Source organism: Notechis scutatus, chromosome 3 (assembly GCF_049901735.1).
Source record: "Notechis scutatus isolate UNSWTSFEM ecotype Mainland chromosome 3, rNotScu1.2, whole genome shotgun sequence".
Taxonomy (NCBI): domain Eukaryota; kingdom Metazoa; phylum Chordata; class Lepidosauria; order Squamata; family Elapidae; genus Notechis; species Notechis scutatus.
In genome coordinates this window covers 141,022,416-141,040,985 of record NC_142011.1, presented here as the reverse complement: position 1 = coordinate 141,040,985, position 18,570 = coordinate 141,022,416, and the positions used below count along the sequence as shown (strand labels likewise).

General features: G+C 40.6%; 1 protein-coding gene across 17 annotated transcripts in view; it reads left to right on the top strand.

Annotated features, from left to right (window-relative positions):
• The window catches only part of RREB1 (ras responsive element binding protein 1), a 171,848-nt gene that overhangs the window by 891 nt on the left and 152,387 nt on the right, over positions 1-18,570 (top strand). For 9 of the 17 annotated variants that reach the window (XM_087961270.1, XM_087961257.1, XM_087961259.1 and 6 more), the window contains exons 2-3: positions 132-181; positions 5,979-6,021. The gene's annotated coding sequence lies outside the window, so the exon portion shown is untranslated. Of the gene's footprint in view, positions 1-6; positions 182-697; positions 1,006-5,978; positions 6,022-18,570 lie in introns of those variants that run through there. The other 8 variants (XM_087961266.1, XM_087961256.1, XM_087961260.1 and 5 more) reach the window with 2 other exon arrangements.

Below are 18,570 nucleotides of genomic sequence, written 5' to 3'. Positions count from 1 at the left end.
TCTCTCTCTCTCTTCGCTGTCTCCCCTTCTTTTTCCCCCCTTCCCCCTCTTTTCTCCCCCTCCCTCCCTCCGTTCTTCTTCTTCTTTTGAAACCGAACCCACCACCCGGATCGCCCCATCGCCAAGTCCAGCTTTCCCATCATGGCTCGACCCAAGCAGCCCAGTCTGGAGCAAGTCAAACGTAAGTCCTACGCCAGAGCGCAAGGTCAAATTTCTACCTGCGCCTTGGAAAGAAATAAGGAGGAAAAAAAAAGGGGGGGGGGAGGGAGGAGAACAAAAAAAAGTTTCGCTGAAGCCGATGATTTTAGTAAAGCGCGGCGGGATGAGACGGGGGGGGGCAGGAGGAGGAGAAGTCGCATAGGGAGCTTTGACCGTTTTGAGAATGACATGAGTGTTTTTTAAACCACCCCCCCTCGTTTTAATGTTTGCATCGTCGCCTTTTTTTACGGAAGGGAGGAGAGGAAAAGAAAAAACACACACACACACACACGCACAAAAGTTTCGAAAAAGTTGTCTGGCCGCCACGGCCGATGATGCTGAAAAAACCCGAGCAGCCTTTTCTGCTTTTCCACCCCCATCCCCGCTCCTCCTGGCCTCCCCCCGCCACTCTCCTCTCTCTCTTTCTCCCCCCGCTTCCGTGTTGCAAACTGTACCAACCAGCAACACCCGTTGCAGACTGTTGCCTGCAGGACCTGATGCTCATCCATATTAAACCGTCTGAGCTCAGGAATTCATCCAGATCATCTCTCTCGCCTCCCCTCCTACAGCAAAGTTTATTTTTAACCAAGCGAAGTTGGAAAGGGCCTGCGAGAAGCAGCATCTTTTAACCCAATTGGCCTCGCTCAAAGCGTCAAGCCCCATCCCTCCTCCCCTCTGGGCTCTCGTTTGGTTCGCTTCCCCCAGTGGGGTGAAGTTTTTATGATTTGTTGACCAAAAGATGATGGGGAGCGAGATGACGTGGGGCTCCACTCTTTGGATGGGGAAGTGGAGACGTCTTTTCTCAAGGTAGAGAAGTGGTATGTGTGTGTGTGTATGTATTGAAAGCGGGGAGCGGGAGGTGGGGGGGGAATGAGGGGCGAGAGGAGGAAAAAAAACAACAACCTCGGTTTGGGGCTTCTTGTCTTCCTGGGCATCTGTTGCTTGCTAACTTTTTTTTTTCCGCCTTGTTTTAAGGGCGCTTGCTGTGGAAGCAGCATCTGCGTTCTCTGTGTGTGTTTGTGTGTCTCCCTTTTTAATTCGCACTTCGGTACTTCTCGTTCCCCTTCTTCGCTACCCTCCCCTCCAAACCCTGGGCGGGGAAGTGGGAGGTAGGAGCTTTTTACGGATCCTGCCAGCTTCTCTGGCTTTTTTCCCTTTGGCCTTTCAGGGAAGGTGCCAGGCACCATCACGCCCTTGCTGAAATTTCCCCGAAAGTTGTTGTTTGTTTAGGGTTTGGGGGGCGGCAAAGGGAAAGAGGAGATCGCCTCCTCTTCTTCTCCCCCCCAAAAACGTACGCCGTGTCAACTGGGCAGACATCTCTCTCTCTCTTTCTCTGGGTTTCGGGATCCTAGAAGGAAGCGCACCCTCGCACGGTCACGAGTAACAGGAAAAGCGGCCGAACGTATCCGAAACCAGGAAAAAAACGGGTCGCGCGGTTTGTCTCTTTTTCTGCGGGGCTTGTTTTTTTTTTTTTTTTTGTCTTTTGAACCAAACGAGCGAAGTTTTCACATCTTGATCAAAAGTGGTCCAGATCGGTGGTTCCTTTTGCTCGCCGAGCCTTTCAACCCCATCCACCGAAGAGGCCTCCCCCCGCGCCGCCCGCCCGCCCTCCCTCCCTCTACATCTAAAACGAATTGCAAAAACACCTCCCCTCTTTCCTTCTCTTCCCCACCCCCCACCCCCACCCCCACCCCAGTTCTGTACGTGTTGATGCAGACTAGTCGGGACTCGTCTCTTAGGAAGCTGCGACCTTAAACGTTGCTAAGAAGCGGGGGAAGGCTTTCCTCTCCCACGCCCCTTGCAGATCGGAATATCCCCACCACCACCACCACACACACACACACACTTCTTGACTTGACAGACAGAGGTACAGTTCCTCCTTTCCTTTGAGCGCTTATGCGAAAAGGTCGGCCCTGATCCTTCCTTCTCTACAGCCTTTCTCCCGCCCCCCCGCACTCCCAGCCCTCCGCTCCCTTCTTCCAGTTTGTAAAAGCAAACAAAAGTGAGTCTGCAAAATAAATAAATAAATGAATAAATAAATAAAATTGCTGCTGTGGCTGCTTCGGGGCGCCGGATCTTAAAAAAAAAAAAAAACTTCGCTGACTTGTAAGGCTGCCTGCCCTTCGTTAACGAGGGGCGGCCTGAGAAAGAGAGAGAGAGAGAGAGGAAAGAGCAACAGCCGCGGGAAACGTGGTTGCTGCTCCCGCCGCGGCTGAGCTTCTCATCAGTTCCTCCTCGTCCGTTTCCAGCAGTTGTGCAACAGGCGAAAACGCATCTCGTTGCTGGGCAGAGGAGGCGAGTTGGAGATGCTGAAAACTTCGTAGAGGAGGGAGGAGCCGCCGACGGCCGCTGCTGCTGCTGCTTCTTCTAATGCTGCTGTAGCGGCAGCCTGTTGATGGTGTAGGTGGATTGAACTTTGTCACGTCCCTTGATAAGTTTGTTTTGGCTCCCCCCCCCCCCTCCGTCCCTGGCTTCTGCGCTTGCTCTCTTTCCCACCCCCTCTTTACACTCTCTCTCCCTCTCTGGAGTGCTCTGCAATGCATCCTTGATAGGTTATAAAAGGGGAGGGCAGGCGGTTTCTCCTGCCTCAGCAGATTTTGCCCTCTATGGCTCCTTGTGGCTCAGTTTAGAAAGATAAAACTAGAGGCTGGATCCCAATGAGCAGCCCCGATTTCTATGCAACTTCACAACCAGCAAGGGAGGGGGAGACACACTTCTGTGGGTGGTGGTGCGGGGAAGGGGGATATAAGTTTTAAAAACAAAGCCTGTCCCAAAATCTTTGCTTACATCTCTGCCATTAATTTTTTTTTTTTTAAATAAGGGAGGAAAACGATTGGGAGTGGAGGAGGGGAGGAAGAGATTAAAAGGGTATTTGCAGTAAATCTGGTCCTTTTTTTTTTTTTTTTACACTAAGTAGGTCTGCCGTGTGGCCAATTTGGTTCACTTCTCGCTTGTCCTGCTGGCCGGCCTCCCCCTCTATGCCTGCTTTGCCTTTTAAGCAAGCTGAATTGTAGGGAATGTAGTTCATTCTTTGGTGAATGTGACTTGTGTGAATATGGTAAACTACAGAACGGCTTCCTTTTGATCTGGAAACCAGCAGTCTGGATTCCTTGGTGGCATTTTTTGGAAAACTCATTAAATTCTTCTGATAGCAGTTGCCCCACCAGTTTTAAAGGCTTTTTCAGTGAGATGGCTATTAGAATTTTTTTTAGACATTCTAGAGGAGTTTGGAAAAAGTTAACAATGGTCCCAATTCCCAAAGATCAATGTGTGGATATACAATAGAAAGAGGGAGCTACCTAGTGACTCATGATCACACAACCATATTTGTTTTATTTTCCTGTTTGAAGGCTTAGGGGTATAGTCTTCTCTTGATGTGTGTATATAATGCCCATTAGCATTAACTGGTGTTATGTACATCCCTCAGAGAAAAGGCCCTTTTGTGTGTTAGAACTCAGAAACAGCATGGCTCCATCATCCAATCAATCAAGTTACCACAACATTTCTTTTCATCCTTTGCTTTAGGATGCACCTAATGGTTTTATTTGTTTTAGTGCAATTGTCCTGAAATTGATGTTTTGTGTGTCTCAGTTCCAACAGTATATTTAAAGCAGGAAAAATAGTTTTGCATTTCATTTTGCTTAGGAAAATAATGCATGCCATTTCAATTACTTGCAATTTCTATGAACTTGCATTTTAATTTCTGTTTCACTCTGTTTTAACTCTTACTATTTCTATCTTAAAGCAGCATTTCAGGAGAAGAACACTTTTGATTTTGCTGTCTAAAAATTAAGTCATTTGAAAAAGTTGAATGCAGCTTGATTCTAATCCTTCTTGGGCAGGAGATGCTGCATTGTTACATCACTTATTTTGTCTTTTGAGGGCCAAGAATTCTTTGAAGTAAAACTTTCAGATGAAAAAAACTAAGTCCTCCTTGCATAGCTGGTGGCTTTGATAAACTTGTTTTGGCCTGGGGCAGAAGGTGTGCTTGAAGACTCCCTCTACTTTTTTCAGTAGTTTTATGGGTTTTCATCACTTACTTGATAAGCTTACATTCCAGTATCCCTTCTCCATTATTGAAGTAATACATTGTTCGACTACATTGGGTTTTTTTTTTCCTTGTAGTGCAAATTGATCTTTATACTGGTCATAGCTAGTGAAAACTAGGTATTGTTGCTAGATCTCTCAGGTTATACTTCTTATCCTCTGTGAAAGTAGGTGGTGCAGAGAAGGTCATAGGATAAGTGTTGCTAAGCAGCTAAACAGATGCTAAAATTAACCCAACTGTATCCATCAGGGTTTCACTCTCTTGCTTCTTTTTGTCAATGAAATGCAATTGTCTTAACATTTTAATTAATTGAATTGTGTAATGACACATCTACTGGAAGAGCTAGCAAAACACCACCCAACATGGCAATATTTTACGTTGGAAGGTCATTTAGGAATCAGAATAATAACAGAGTCGAAAGGGACCTGAGAGATCTTCTAGTCCAACCTTCCTGCTTAGGCAGGAGACCCTATACCAGGGGTGTCAAACTCATGTCATCATGGCAGTGTCACGTGATGTATCATGACTTTGCTAAACCCTTGCTAAACCGGGAATGGGCGTGGCCAGCGCATGACGCATCCAGCCCATGGGGCGTGAGTTTGACACCCCTGCCTTATACCATTTCAGACAAATGGTTGTCCAATCTCTTCTTGAAAACACCTAGAGTTGGAACATTGTAGATTTGTTCCAGTGTTGGGGCATGGGAAAATTCTAAATCTATTGTCAATAAATGTACAAGAGGGTTTCCTCATATGTCGTGAGTGTGTGACCCGTCTTTGGTTCCTGAAATGAGATGTTTCATTTGGAAAGCAATGTCAAGAGAAAGAACTAGACTAAAAAAGAAACGGGGATACTTCCTTGCTTAAAAATTTGCAGTGGTATGACACACTTTAAACAATGCCTTTATAAAAGAAAAATCTTATAGAATCTTGGCATCATGAACCTAATGTTAGAAGTTTGGGAAGTGAAACACCTTTCTTGCACCCGGCTCTGTTTCCTCAAAGTGGGGCCAGAATCCTAGGTGGGTGGGGCAACATACTGTTTCTGTCTTAACCTTTTATCCCCCAGCAGATGGCTGGAGAGGGAAAAAATTCCACTCTTGATCTTGCAGAAGATTTCTGAAGGGCTCTGTATGGGCCTGCTAGGGAAGGTTACCCACTCAGCTCCAGAAGATAGATAGGACAGAAGTCTTTGGTGAAGCTGTCTGTCAAGGATTTGTGAGATTGTTGCCCTAGTTACTAGTAGCTTCAATGCAAACTGCAAGTCAGCATGCTTCCACCCAAGAACTATTTTGGAATGCTGGGGATCACTTATCAGAAAAGTCTAAATATGTCTTTGAATGGGAAGTTGGTGTTTTCCAATTACTTTTTTTAACAATTAACGCAACAAATCTTGGGGTTTTCTTGGTTTTGATTTTTTTTTTTTGTCCTCTAGCCTCCTTGACCCATATGAATTGAAGCACAGGTGGAATATAATTTTTCTCCCTCAACCAGATGTAAGATGAGTGGAGAAAATAAAACGGGGCAGAACAGTAGTATTTTGGGTTTTTCCCATTTTTGCATATGATTTAAGTCTGGTTTTTTTTTTTCGTATTGCTTGATTTCTAGCATTCAAACTAAAGAAAAATTAAGTTGGTTTTCTTAATTCTTTTACCTTTGCCAAGTTGGTTAATGGATTTTTTTTACATTGCACCTGATTATTATAACTTGATATTTTTCTTTCTCTTTTACAGATATAAAGTGCTTTTCTGAAGAGCAGTTTGAAGTTTAGAAAGGGTAGGAATTGCTTTAATTCTATTCATCTTCTCTTAAAGATCTTTCTAATAATGAGTATATAGAGGTGAAAACATATAAGTGGGATGGCAAAAAAAAAAAAAGGATTCTCCCCTCCCAGTGAGAATTTGTAAGAAAATCTTATGGGGGCTGGTAATTCTGAATGGACAGATGATTATGACAAAGTCTCATGTGTTTTTTAAAGAATAACCTCATTCTTATTGATGTTAACTTTAAATGCATTGATGTTTATTAATATTACAGCCGGTTGGCCATAGGGAGAACAGACTACTAGACTAGATGGGCCAGGGGTCAGATCCAGCAAAGAACTGCTTATATATTTTAAATAGAGCATTATGTGGCTCTTTAATTGCCTACAGAATTTTATAGGAAGTTGTGGGGTTTCTAGCCCTGATGGCAATGATAAAAAGAATGAAAACTAGATTTGAAACAGTGGAATGAGTATATAGAGGTGAAAATATATAAGTGGGATGCAAAGTATTTGACAATTTCCTATGATAATTATAGATGAAAGCATCATGGAGACCAGGTTTGTGCAATGTTTAAAATCCTAGTTTTACTTTTAAATATGGTTTAACTTGAATAAAGAAGTGGGGAATTTTTTTTTTGTTCCTGTGTTGGTAGCATTTATATGTACAGTAGGTATAGCTGAGAAATTGCTGGTGTTGCACATGAATCTAAAATGCCCATTTTTTAACCTCTTTGCCTAAAATGCCTGCTATTTTTACTTCCCTACTTGCCAACAACAATAACAAAGTGGGAGTATTTGTGAATTTCTTGCAAAATGGTAACCTGTCAAATGATTTTCTGGATTGGAAAAATGTTATTTGTGGGAGTAGGCATGAGAGGATCGATAAGAGCTGTTTCATTGATTTTTACTGTGTGGGATTAAGGATATTTGGACTTTGCTGTCTTGCTGTCACCTGGGTATAGAGATACTGTATAGTGTATAAGAAGGTGCTGCTATATAGGAAAAAGTTAGATGTGTGAAATATGAGCTTTTAATTTTAGTTCAGGAAATCAGCTTCTCTGAACTAAAGATGATGAACACAACTGTAGTGTTTGGGGCAGCTGTAGGAGGCAGTCTATGTACAGGTGCTCCTCGACTTAGCAGTTCGTTTAGTAAAGTTACAACATCGGGGGGAAAAAATGGCTTATGACAGTTGAAGCATCTTCCTTGTCATGTGATCAAAATTTAAATGGTTGGCAACTGGCTTGTATTTATGACAGTTGCAGTGTCCTGCAGTCATGTGATCACTTTTTATGGCCTTCTGACAATCAAGGTCAATGGGGAAGCCAGATTCACTTAACAACCGTGTTTGTTATTAACTTAAGAACTGCAGTGATTCACTTAACAACTGTGTCAAGAAAGGTTGTGAAGGGGGATAAAACTCACTTAACAAATGTCTCACTTAGCCACAGAAACGTTGGGGGTCAATTGTGGTTGTAAGTCGAGGATTATCTGTAGCTGCAGAGAGAACATCCAAGTGTGTTAAAGTTTCACTTTTGAATGAAGGCGCTTAAAAATCAATCTGTCCTCAAGAGTTATTGGAGTAGCTGAACATGGCTGCAAAAACCATCCCTGGTATTAAAAGGACAGCACTTCGAAGATAGCAATCCATAAGACAGCAACAGCTGTGGTATGGTAGAAAATAGCTAGGCTGAAGCATCCTTGGCTTTGTTCTTTATGAATCTTCTTGAGCAGAGGTCTCCAAACTTGGCAACTTTAAGACTTGTGGACTTCAACTCCCAGAATTGAACTCCCAGAATTGAAGTCCCACTTGTGGACTTCAATTTCCAGAATTCTCCGGTGTTGAAGTCCAAAAGTCTTAAAGTTGTCAAGCCCTGTTCTTGAGGCTTTCTGATCAAAGTTATGGAACTTTAACCTCTCCTGAAATATTATTGAGTTTTGCTAGAGATTGAGGCCCAAACATTATTGCTGGGTTGCACTGTGCTTGTATACACACACATATACGAGGTAGGATTTAGTGCAGTGGAAAATGACTGAGCTAACTGAGAAAGGTCAGGCTTGCTAGTTGAATCACGCAGATCCATGTCTCCTGGCGAGGGCAATGATTCTGGAATTACACCCAATCTCTCTCTCTGTAGCTGAAGAACCTGTGGATTTTGTTGCCTCCAGCAGGATGGAAGTCATTCTAGTGCATCTGGTTCTAACCACCTCTCCAGTTTTTCATGCAAACCTGCTTTGCAGTCAATAAAGGTAGTTCTCTGAATAGAAGCTGTGGACAAAAGAAGTAGGTGATGGGTGGGGATTGTTTATTCAATGTTATTCAAGTAAGTCATGTTAAGGGAATTGGAGGGCCTCTGAGATAGGGTAGCTGAATAGCTTTAAGAAGGATTCACCTCCAGACTCCAAGGGGGTAATACCAACAAGACCTGAGGATAGCAATTGAAACCCCCCAGACAAGCATTGTTAGGTTAAGGACACCCAGAAGAGGATTATGGATTGCTTTGAAGCTATTTTTATTACCCTTTACTTTAGGCCAGGGTCTGCATTGTGTCTCCTGATTGTTATTTGTATTAGGGTCAGATTTGTAGTTTGCAAATTTAAAAATATCACTTTTAATTCAGCATCAGATTTTGCTATGTCTCTGGTTTGCCTAGGTAAATCTAAGGAAGTCCTTTGAAAGCATATTCCCCACCCCCCATGTTCAGTAATTCACAAATTTATATTATTTGGGCAGCAAGCCACAATGGTTTTCTCCAACTACTTCACTTCCAGGTTAAAATTCCAATTAGCCTGGCAATCCATTTGGGGTAATGAAATTGTAGCCAAGGACATTTATCTGCAAGTATCAGTTGTGGACTGTTCCTTGTAACATCCAGTTATTATTATTTTTATTTTCTTAATGTTGTATAAGTACAAAGGCAAAATAACTAATACGAACTAAAAGAAAGTAAAGACAGAAGTATGGGAGGTAAAAAAGAAAATAAGAAAAAAAATGTAAATATGACTCCTCCCTCCAGCCAAGTATAAAACATGTCAGTGACTTAATGCCTTCACTAATATTTCATTTACATTTTTTTTCTTCCAATATCTAATCCTTTATCAAAGTGTGAAAATTCATCATTCAATGCTAATCAGCAAAAGCTTGTTAAGAGTTAGCAGAAATAGTAACATAACTCCTTCAAAGTTATTTTCAAGATTTTTATTTTAGAAATTTTGTTTCTCCAGCGGATTTTTATATTAGCTGCCCTATGGTCCTTTACTGAGGCCAATCTTAATAAATTTCCATATGGGAGATAACCTCATTATTAGTTTTTGCTTAGCTAGGATATTTATCCAACAATTTAAAATGCTATTTCATAAGTAGTCATATGAAACCAATATTCATATGACTACTAATTTCTTCCTTTGTGTATTATTTCAAGAGTAACTTTTATTAGAAGTTCTCCTTTCCTTAGAGAACATCTTGGTGCATACACGGAAGTGGATTGCCCTTGTTAATGTGAAAAGCTTGACTGAATTCCCATATTCACAATGAAGCTGCTTGATTTTGGCTTAGCATGTAGGGTGATCCTAAAACATAGTGGTTTGTAAATCGGTGCTTATGACAGCTGTTTCCTCCACAAATCATGGTTAATAAAATTGTGGTTTGGTGTTGTATAGAAAGTGGGCTGTTATATTCCTCAATTATAATTAGTAAATGAATTCTACTGTATAAATGGAGTGAGAAAAACAGTACTAAAATAATAAGATTAGTTCAGATTTAAGTTTCAGCAGCAATTTGGAAGCTAAGTGCTAATAGTTAATGCTGTCTAGCTCATAAGCATCAGAGGTTTCCACAGGAAGCAGATCATAAAAAGTCAAGATGGTGGCATGAACATGTAATTGGAGCCTTGCCTCTTTTTGTGTGACTTTCCCAGGTGTTGCTTGCATGTGATGTTATACATTTATGGAGCTTTGATTTCATAATTGCAGCTGCTACCTTGATTTTTGGCAGCCTTTCCCTTATGGACATTCCTGGATGCTCCATTAGAAGCATCATCACTGCTTATCAAAACCGACAACTGTCCAATTGGTTTGACAGCTGTATTTGCACACAGTGGAGTTTCCCCCCCCCTGTCCTGATAACTTACTATACAGGGTTTTTAACTGCAGTTGCCAAGATTTAAACCTTCGTGCTTCTGCTATCAGAGCAATGATCTTTTCAATGGCTTGGTTCTCTTGCAGCCTTCCCTTACTCACTTTACAGACTCTGTGATCACTTCCTTTCCTTCTCTTAGATTTGGGCACTGAGGTGAAGGATAATGATGCTTTTCTCCTGGGAGAACACACAGCATAAAACAATAGTGAGCTTAGATACAACCAATAACAATAAGCCTTCAGTAATGTGGTATTGTACTTACAAGTAGTTCCTTGACTTCCTTTGTTTAGTGACTGTTTTTGAAGCTACAATGGCACTCAAAGTGACTTGTGACTGTTTTTCACACTTATGACCGTTGTAGCATCTGCATGGCCACATCCTCAAAATTTGGATGCTTGGCAACTGACTCATATTTACGACTGTTGCTGTGTCCTGGGGTCATGTTTTGCAACCTTCTGACAAGAAAAGTCAATGGGGAAGGAAAATTCACTTAAGAATTGTGTTACTAACTTAACAACTACAATGATTCCTTTAATTACTGTGGCGAGAAAGGTTGTAAAATAGGACAAAATTCACTTAACAACCGTTTCACTTAGCAACAGAACTTTTGGGCTCAGTTGTGGTTGTTAAGTCGAGGACTACCTGTACATCAGACAAAGAAGTAAATATAATATAAAGCCATTCCACAAGACAATCAAGATGGCAAAAATTAAAATTAAAAGGGTCTTTTCTTGCTTTGTGAACATAAAATGCCAGCTACAAAAATGGAAAAGGTGAAGGTGAGGCTTGTATGTGCAAATTGATAATCGTGTTTCTAATTGTCAAAAGGATGATTAATCAGTGTTCATGCAGCATTACCTCACACAGCCTCAGTAGCTTGTCTTCTATATGGGAAAAATGTGTCTTTTGTGAACATCTGATAATAATGAATGAGAAAGGGAATGAATAATGCCAAGGCCTATACTCAGTCCATGTTTCTGAATTTTGCATTTTTCATATCTAACCAAATGTATAGCTAAGGTCACACTTCGATGTTCTCCTCTCCCTGGCTTGCTTCTTTAGCCGAGTTTTTAACCACTTTTATAAATGCATTTCTGCAGCTTTGTTGCTGAAGCTGAAAAAATATCTTAAGAATGGATTGGCTCCCTGTACTTGTGCTGTAGCATTGGAAGATGAACTAATTCAGCCAACAGTCCTTTACTGTTATTTTAATGGATTGAAGTTCAAGGCTGCAGAGAAGAGCTGAGCTGCCTGATGGAAAAAGCAAAACAAATTTTTTTCAGCTGTAGAATAGTAGCTTCCTGGGAATTAATAGGTAAATTGATTAACGTATTAGAGATGTATTTGTCCCTCCACAAAGACAATTGGCAAGTTGAGAGGACTTCCGGTTTGAGCTTCTTCAGCGACAGACCGAAACCTCGTCTCTGCGAGGCTTCGATCCGTGCTTGCCGCTGGAGCGCCCCGAGCCGGCTGGTTTTGGGGCTAAGCCACCCTGTAGAGGTGGTGAAGAGGGGGGAGACTGCCAGCAGGGTTGAAGAGAGCCGCATCTCTCCTCCCCAGCTGGCCATTACTCCCTTTCCCGAAGGCAGTTGCAGTGGTGGTCAGAAATGGCCACCACAAAGAAGAACTCGACCGGAAAAGAATGTGCAGGAGGAAGATAAGAGAAAGTTTTGGTTGACCAGGTCAAACAGCAAAAGCAACAAATAAGGTACCCTGGAATTGAAACTGTTAAAAAACAATAACATCGTTCCCTAAGAAGATTTTTAAGCTGCGAAGGAGAGAGAAAAGGGCAAAGATTTGGTTTTCTTCTTTTCCTATACTGACAGCTAAGAGACTTAAGCAAGAAATTGGAAAAAAATCCACTTTGACATCAATAGGCATTTAATGCTGAAAATAAAAAGTCAAAGATTTCTGGATAATTAAAAGCTTTTGAAAACAGGAAAGGAGAGAGGAAGAATAAAAGGCCAGGATCTGGAAGGGAGGAGACTGCCTGGAATTAAAAAAGAACTTACAGCAAAATCTCAACAAGACTTCCAAAAGTTACATTCTAACTGAAATATCGCAACAAAAACCCCAGGAAGAGAAAGTCGAAAAAGAAATAAGAAGATATAACTCGGGACTATCTGGATTACTTGATGGTTTCTGGATTCTTGGTTATTGTTTTGAATGACTAAAATCAATCGGGTGGTTGTTTAAAACTGTTTAAAATGGCTCCACTTTTAGAAGAACTGAAAATGGAACTTAAAAAGTACAAAGAAGATGCACAAGAAGGGAGAGGTTCTTTTGGCTTCAGTATTTCAGTTTTTAGAAATGGAGATTTGGAATTATGAGAAACAACAAGAAATGCCTGCAGAGCAAGAAGATTGCAACAAAGAGGAAGCCATCTTTAATGAACAAGTAATCTTAGATGGGGGGGAAAAAGGAAAGGGGAGAAAGAGAATGGAAAGTTTAAGATTGGGAAAAACAACTCCAAAAAAAAAAAAAAAAAGTGAAAAATAAGTATAAAATCAGAAAGCAACAGAAGAGGGAAATGCAGAAGAGAGAATTAGAAGTAGAGAGACAAGGGGGTAAAAAGGGGAGGGAGAAGATGAGAGGGAAGAAAGAAAGGAAAAGAAGTTATAAAGGACAGAAGCAAAATATAGAGAAACAGGGTCTATTTAGAGATAATGGGTGAAAACTTAATGGAAAAAGGGATTCTGCAAAGATACATAAGATAGTATGGTTATATTAGAAGCAGAAATAATTTTAGAAAATATGCAACAATGTATGATTAAAATGTTTGATAAAATAGCTATCGTAATTCAATGGAATGCTTGTCAATAAATAAATGTAACAAAAGGTATATTTAATGATTTATAAAACATGTGAAGAGAAATAAGGGAAAAATTAATTATGGAGATTACATGTGTTTTTAAGGAAGTATGATATTTAATTGAAAAGAAGTGTTAAAGATGTTATGGTTTTAATGATTATTAATGATATAACTGAACTGGAATGGAATGAGGGTTTATAATTACATATATTTACAATCTTTCTTTTTTTTAAAAAGAATATAGTGTGTATTATAAGAATGTGCCAAGCAGAATTCGATTGGAAGTTATGTATTTTGTATTATATTGAAGGTCATAAACTTAAGGTATATATTGAAGTTTAAATAAGAGTTGAATGGATGTAATTAAAAGATATAAAGGTGTCATACTCCAATTAGTAACTACAGGAGAAAATTTGTTTAATGAGAAAAGATAATATGAAATTGAAACAGAACAGACAAAAGTATAAATATAATGATTTGAATTGAGATGAGATAATCAAAATAAAATTGAGAAAATTAAAAGAGGGGAAAAACTATATAGAAAATGTAAAATAGTATAAGATATGGAATAGAATACAAAAAGGAGCATGAAATTGAGTTTTGTGTCTGTATAAAGAAGTTCAACCCGGGACCATGCTATTTTCAAAAAAGATGTTTTACTTGTATTTTGTATGTGTGAAAACCCAAATAAAACTTTATTAAAAAAAAAAAGACAATTGGCAAGTTGATGATGCTGAGTTTCCTCTTACAGTATATGGGAAAGAGTATTTGAGGCACATGATCTTTGTGTCCAGGTTCTGTTCTTTTTTTTTTTTTTTTTTGCATCAATAGGCACATGCTGTATATCTTTGGATTTTTCATATTGTGCATGATTTAATGAAGTTCACAAAAATTGCACGGCATTTATGAATTTAGCATTTGATTCCTGGGAAGATGCAAGGCCCTCCTGTTTCCATCCCAAATCCAGATCATGGCTGGACTTGTTTCTGCTTGTCAAAGTTAGGCTGGGATATGAGTTTATATCCCTTCTTCGGTGGTTGCAACCTGTGTAGACACATTGTGGTATTGGTCTCTTCTGGAAGAATTAGTGACGTAACCTCATGTTATAACATTGTCAGCACTGGACCACTGCAAATTATTCTCTTCTGGTTACCATTTGAAAATAATTCCATTTGCAGTGCAAGAATGTATTGTCTGGGTTTGACAAACCTACTCTGAAAAGAAATATGGCAGCATCCTAGTTTTTTTTTTTAGGACAAATTAGGTATTGCAAGTTATTTGGAGCCTCTTGTATTAAGGTTAAGTTCACGCTGTATTAAACAATAATAGTCTTTGCTTAGCCTGTTGTGGCTTATTCAGTAGACCATGGTTAAATCATGAGTTAGCCTGGTGCTTGAAGTCACATACAGGTAGTCCTTCACTTACAACAGTTATTAGTGATCTTTGCAGCATCCCAATGATCATGTGATCAAAATTCAGATGCTTGGCACATGACTCCTATTTATGAGCATTGCTGTGTCATGTGATCACCTTTTGCGACCTTCTGACAAGCAAAGTCAATGGGGAACCCAGATTCGTTTAACAAATTATTTATCAACTGCAGAGATTCATTTAACTGTGGCAAGAAAGATTGTAAAATGGACCAAAGCTCACTTAACAAAGGTCTTACTTAACAGAAATTTTGGGCTCAGTTGTGGTCGTAAATTGAGGACTACTTGTATCACATTGGTCAACTCTCAGCAGATGGCAATGAAGAACAAGCTTCCACTTAGGTAGAACATTTTGGAAACCCCAACCCCAACTTGATCTTCAGTTGCTTCAGTTTTTGTATTTTGTAAGAGGTGTGTGGTGGTTGCAGGAAGCTCTCATCCCTAATTTTAGAACTGTAGTTCCATATGATCTATTGGTTCCAGATGACTCACCGAAATGTAATACTCTCTCTATTAACTTCATGATTATGGTGGTTGCTTCACATAATCTATGGAACATTTTGTAATTGATTGCAGTGGGACTTGTAGAGTATTTCTGCACAGAGATGAATGATGGTATTATAGCTGTGCTTGGTTATTTACTTCTTTCAATAATTGTGCTTTGTTTCTCTTGACATCACTGAGATCTGGTTTTTCCAAATAAAGGTAACCCTCTATAAAGGCAAAAGCAAGGAAGGGGTTTGTTGATGTGGTTCCTCCTATGTGCCCTCTCTTCTACCTAGCTATTAAAAGCATGACAGGCATTCTTTCCATTTGCTCAGTCTAGACTACAAGTTCCATAATCCCTGATTATTGGCCAAACTTGTTGGGATGTGCCAAGCCCTACTGAAAAAAAAAATTGTTACAAAGGGGTTATAATTACAAATGCTGTGTTCTGCTTGGCATGTAAGTATTTCATGTCAGTTCACAGGGGATGGTCGTCTCCTTTAATAAGATTTCTCTCTGTGCATGCTTGTGACTACTTCTTTCTAAACCAGTCTTTCTCAAAGTGTGGACCCTCTCAAGATACTGTCATGGGTGCACGAAATCAAAATTATTTGTCCATGTTGAAGAAGAATATAATATTAAAGTCCCATCAAACAGTTGTGAGAAGCATCGTGGCAGCTAACGTGTCTAATTTTCAATGTGGTAAATGTCAATAAATATAACTCATAAATACAATTATTTGTGGGGTCTTCCATAATTTAAAAAATGAAATTGTCCTGAGGAAAAATTTTTTACACTGCTCTAAACTGTCTGCTTTCCGGGAAAATATTTTTGTTTTGCAAACAACAACGGTGGTTAGTATTGTACTTGTGCTTACAGTTTTGTTCTAAGTCTTTCCCAAGTGATATAGATGTGTTGTATTATAACACTATAATTTCTAGTCAGCACAGTCCATGGACTACACTGGCTGGGAAGAATGATACTTTTAGTCCAGTGGTTTAGATCAGTCTGCTATGTGAAACAAGATAACAGGAAGTATAAAATCGAAGTGAAAAGATGGAAGAACTCTGAACTAACAGAACATTTCTGATGGCATTTTTGCTACCTTTAATCCAGTGGACATCTTTTTTAAAAGAATATAATTTTGTAAATGAGGTTCAGCAATAAGAATGCTTTTTTGTTCTTGCTTTGTGTTTGTCAGCAGATGCTTCTTTTCCCTAGGGGAAGAAAACTTGTACCAAATTGTTTAATTTTTTTGGGGGGGGAGGGGGAAGAACACCAAATAACACATGTCTGGTTGTTATATTAATTCCTAGTATGTAAGCCTTTTCATGGCTGTAGCAAAAAGTTAATTCTGAATCTGCTCAAGCATCTACAATGCATATTTTCATCCTCATATATATTAAACCTAGGAAACTATAGACAGGATTTTTAAAGATTTAGAAGCTTGGTCTCCTGTTGCGTGAAGCTGTGATGGCTTAACTGTGGTTTACCATTGGCTGGAATCATGTTCTAAGTCATAGCAAAACAGACCATATTATGGTTTAGTGTATTATGCTAAACTAGATATGGGCGTGGCCAGCACGTGATGCATCCGGCCCATGGGCTGGGAGTTTGACAGCCCTGCTATAGAGGATTAGTGTTACTGCAGCAGGTAGTAAATCACCAATCTTGGCTGATTTCAAGAAAGCTAAACAAAATTAAATCTGTGAAAAAAAAATGGTGTGGGTTGGGGGAGCAAGGTGGTTGACTACATTGGGAAGTGGGGAAAAAAATCCAGAAAAAGAAATGTACATAGATGTAGCCATGTAATTGCTCCAAATCAGGCTTGACTCCAAGGATTTTTTTTGTCATTGTTGCAACTAGCCTTTAGTTATAAATGTGCTTATGAGAAAAGGTTCTAATTTACCAGGTATGGCCTTCAGTTTAGAATGCATCTTGATTTCAGCACATGCATTAAAGTAGGGCATCCAGTATAAAGATTGTGGGCAGGTGTGGAAATTGTTAAGCAATCCATGTTGTAGACATTTGATGGCCTGCCACTCCCTGCGTATACTTTTCAGATTTGCTTAAGTATGTTGGCCACTGATTTGAAAATTCCGCTGTAGAACCAAAAGGCAACAGAGTGAAATATTTATACACCACTATGTACTGTAGTCTGGAATTCTCTATGCCATTGTGTGTGTTGATTATTTATGCAGGTGTATATGCTATGCTGGTCACCTGGTTTACACCTTATATTTTATTTGCTAATGGAATGTGTACTCATCCAATCCCTTTTGCTGCATTGAGTTCTGTATGGACACTTGTTGCTGCAGCTGGAACTAGCAATACTGTGTGTTATCAGTTGCATTTCTGTAATGAAAAAAAAAAAAAGAAAATGCTGAAGTGGAAAGAATACAGCTACATAAAGGATGCCAAAGCTTAATATTTTGGCAATCTGGTTCTGAATGGCTGACATTGCTATATCACACCTGCTGCTCTAGTGAGATCCTAACAGTTCAGTCTGCTTTCTGACTACTGTAGTTTTTGCACTATAAGACGTGCCAGACTATAACATGCACCTAGCTTTTGGGGAGGAAAACAAGAAAAAAAAATCTGCCTCTGTCTCCGTGCAGCAAACAGCCTGGTCACCTTCAACACAGCCTGATTTAGCACGAGCAGCTGATTGTTGGCTGGATTGGCCTCCTAGAATACCACTGATCACCTGTTCCAGGCTGCTGGAATTGCCGCCTCTGCGCGCCACATTTTTGGCCTCTGCGTGTCCTGTTTTTGGCCCATTCCAGGCAGTGGGGATCGCTGCCCCCAATCACCGCCTGGAATGGGCCCAAAATGGGATATTCAGAGGCCGAAAATGGGGTGCACAGAGGCTGAAAACTGGACACGAAGCCGGAAATGGGGCAAACGGAGGTGGCGATAGGCGGTGGCACTGGACAGCGGCGATCCCCACAGCCTGGAACAGCTAATTGGCAATATTCTGGGAGGCCAATCCAACCACTGCTCGGGCTAAATCAATCTGTGCTGAAGATGACCAGACTGTTGGCTGCAAGGAGGCAAATTGCTGGGAGGCAGAGACCGGAGGGTGGGGGCTGGCAGGTAGGCCAACATTTGCTCTATAAGACACACAGACATTTCCACCCACTTTTTGGGGGGTGGGTGGGTGGGAAGTGCACCTTATAGTATGAAAAATACAGTAGTGGGTAAAAAAAGACCTTGAACACAAGAGTAGAAGCCTTAATGTAGAAAAGTGGGAGGTGGGTAGCTATCTAGGTCTCCTGCCTTTAGTGCCATCTCTTAACATATCCTTCTTGGTTAAATTATAACACAGTGTTGTAATGGTTTCAGTACAGTGGTGGGATTCAAAAAATTTTGCTACCGGTTCTGTGGCTGTGACTAGGTGGGTGTGGTTTTTTTTGTTTTTTTCATCAAACTCCCCCCCCCCCGGTCTTTGGGACCTTCTGGGCCTCAGGCAAGCCATCAGGGTGGGGGGAGCATATTTACTCCCAGAAGCCTTCCTTAGGGCTCAGGAAGGCAGAAAACTGAGCCTGGGGGAGTTGTGCAGCACCTCCCAAGCTTCATTTTAGGGCCTTCTGAGCCTCAGGGAAGCCGCCTGGGGGGGCGTTTTTGCTCCTGGAAGGCTTCCCTGGGGCTCAGGAAGGAAAAATGGAGCATGGGGGGGCACAGCTCCCCCACA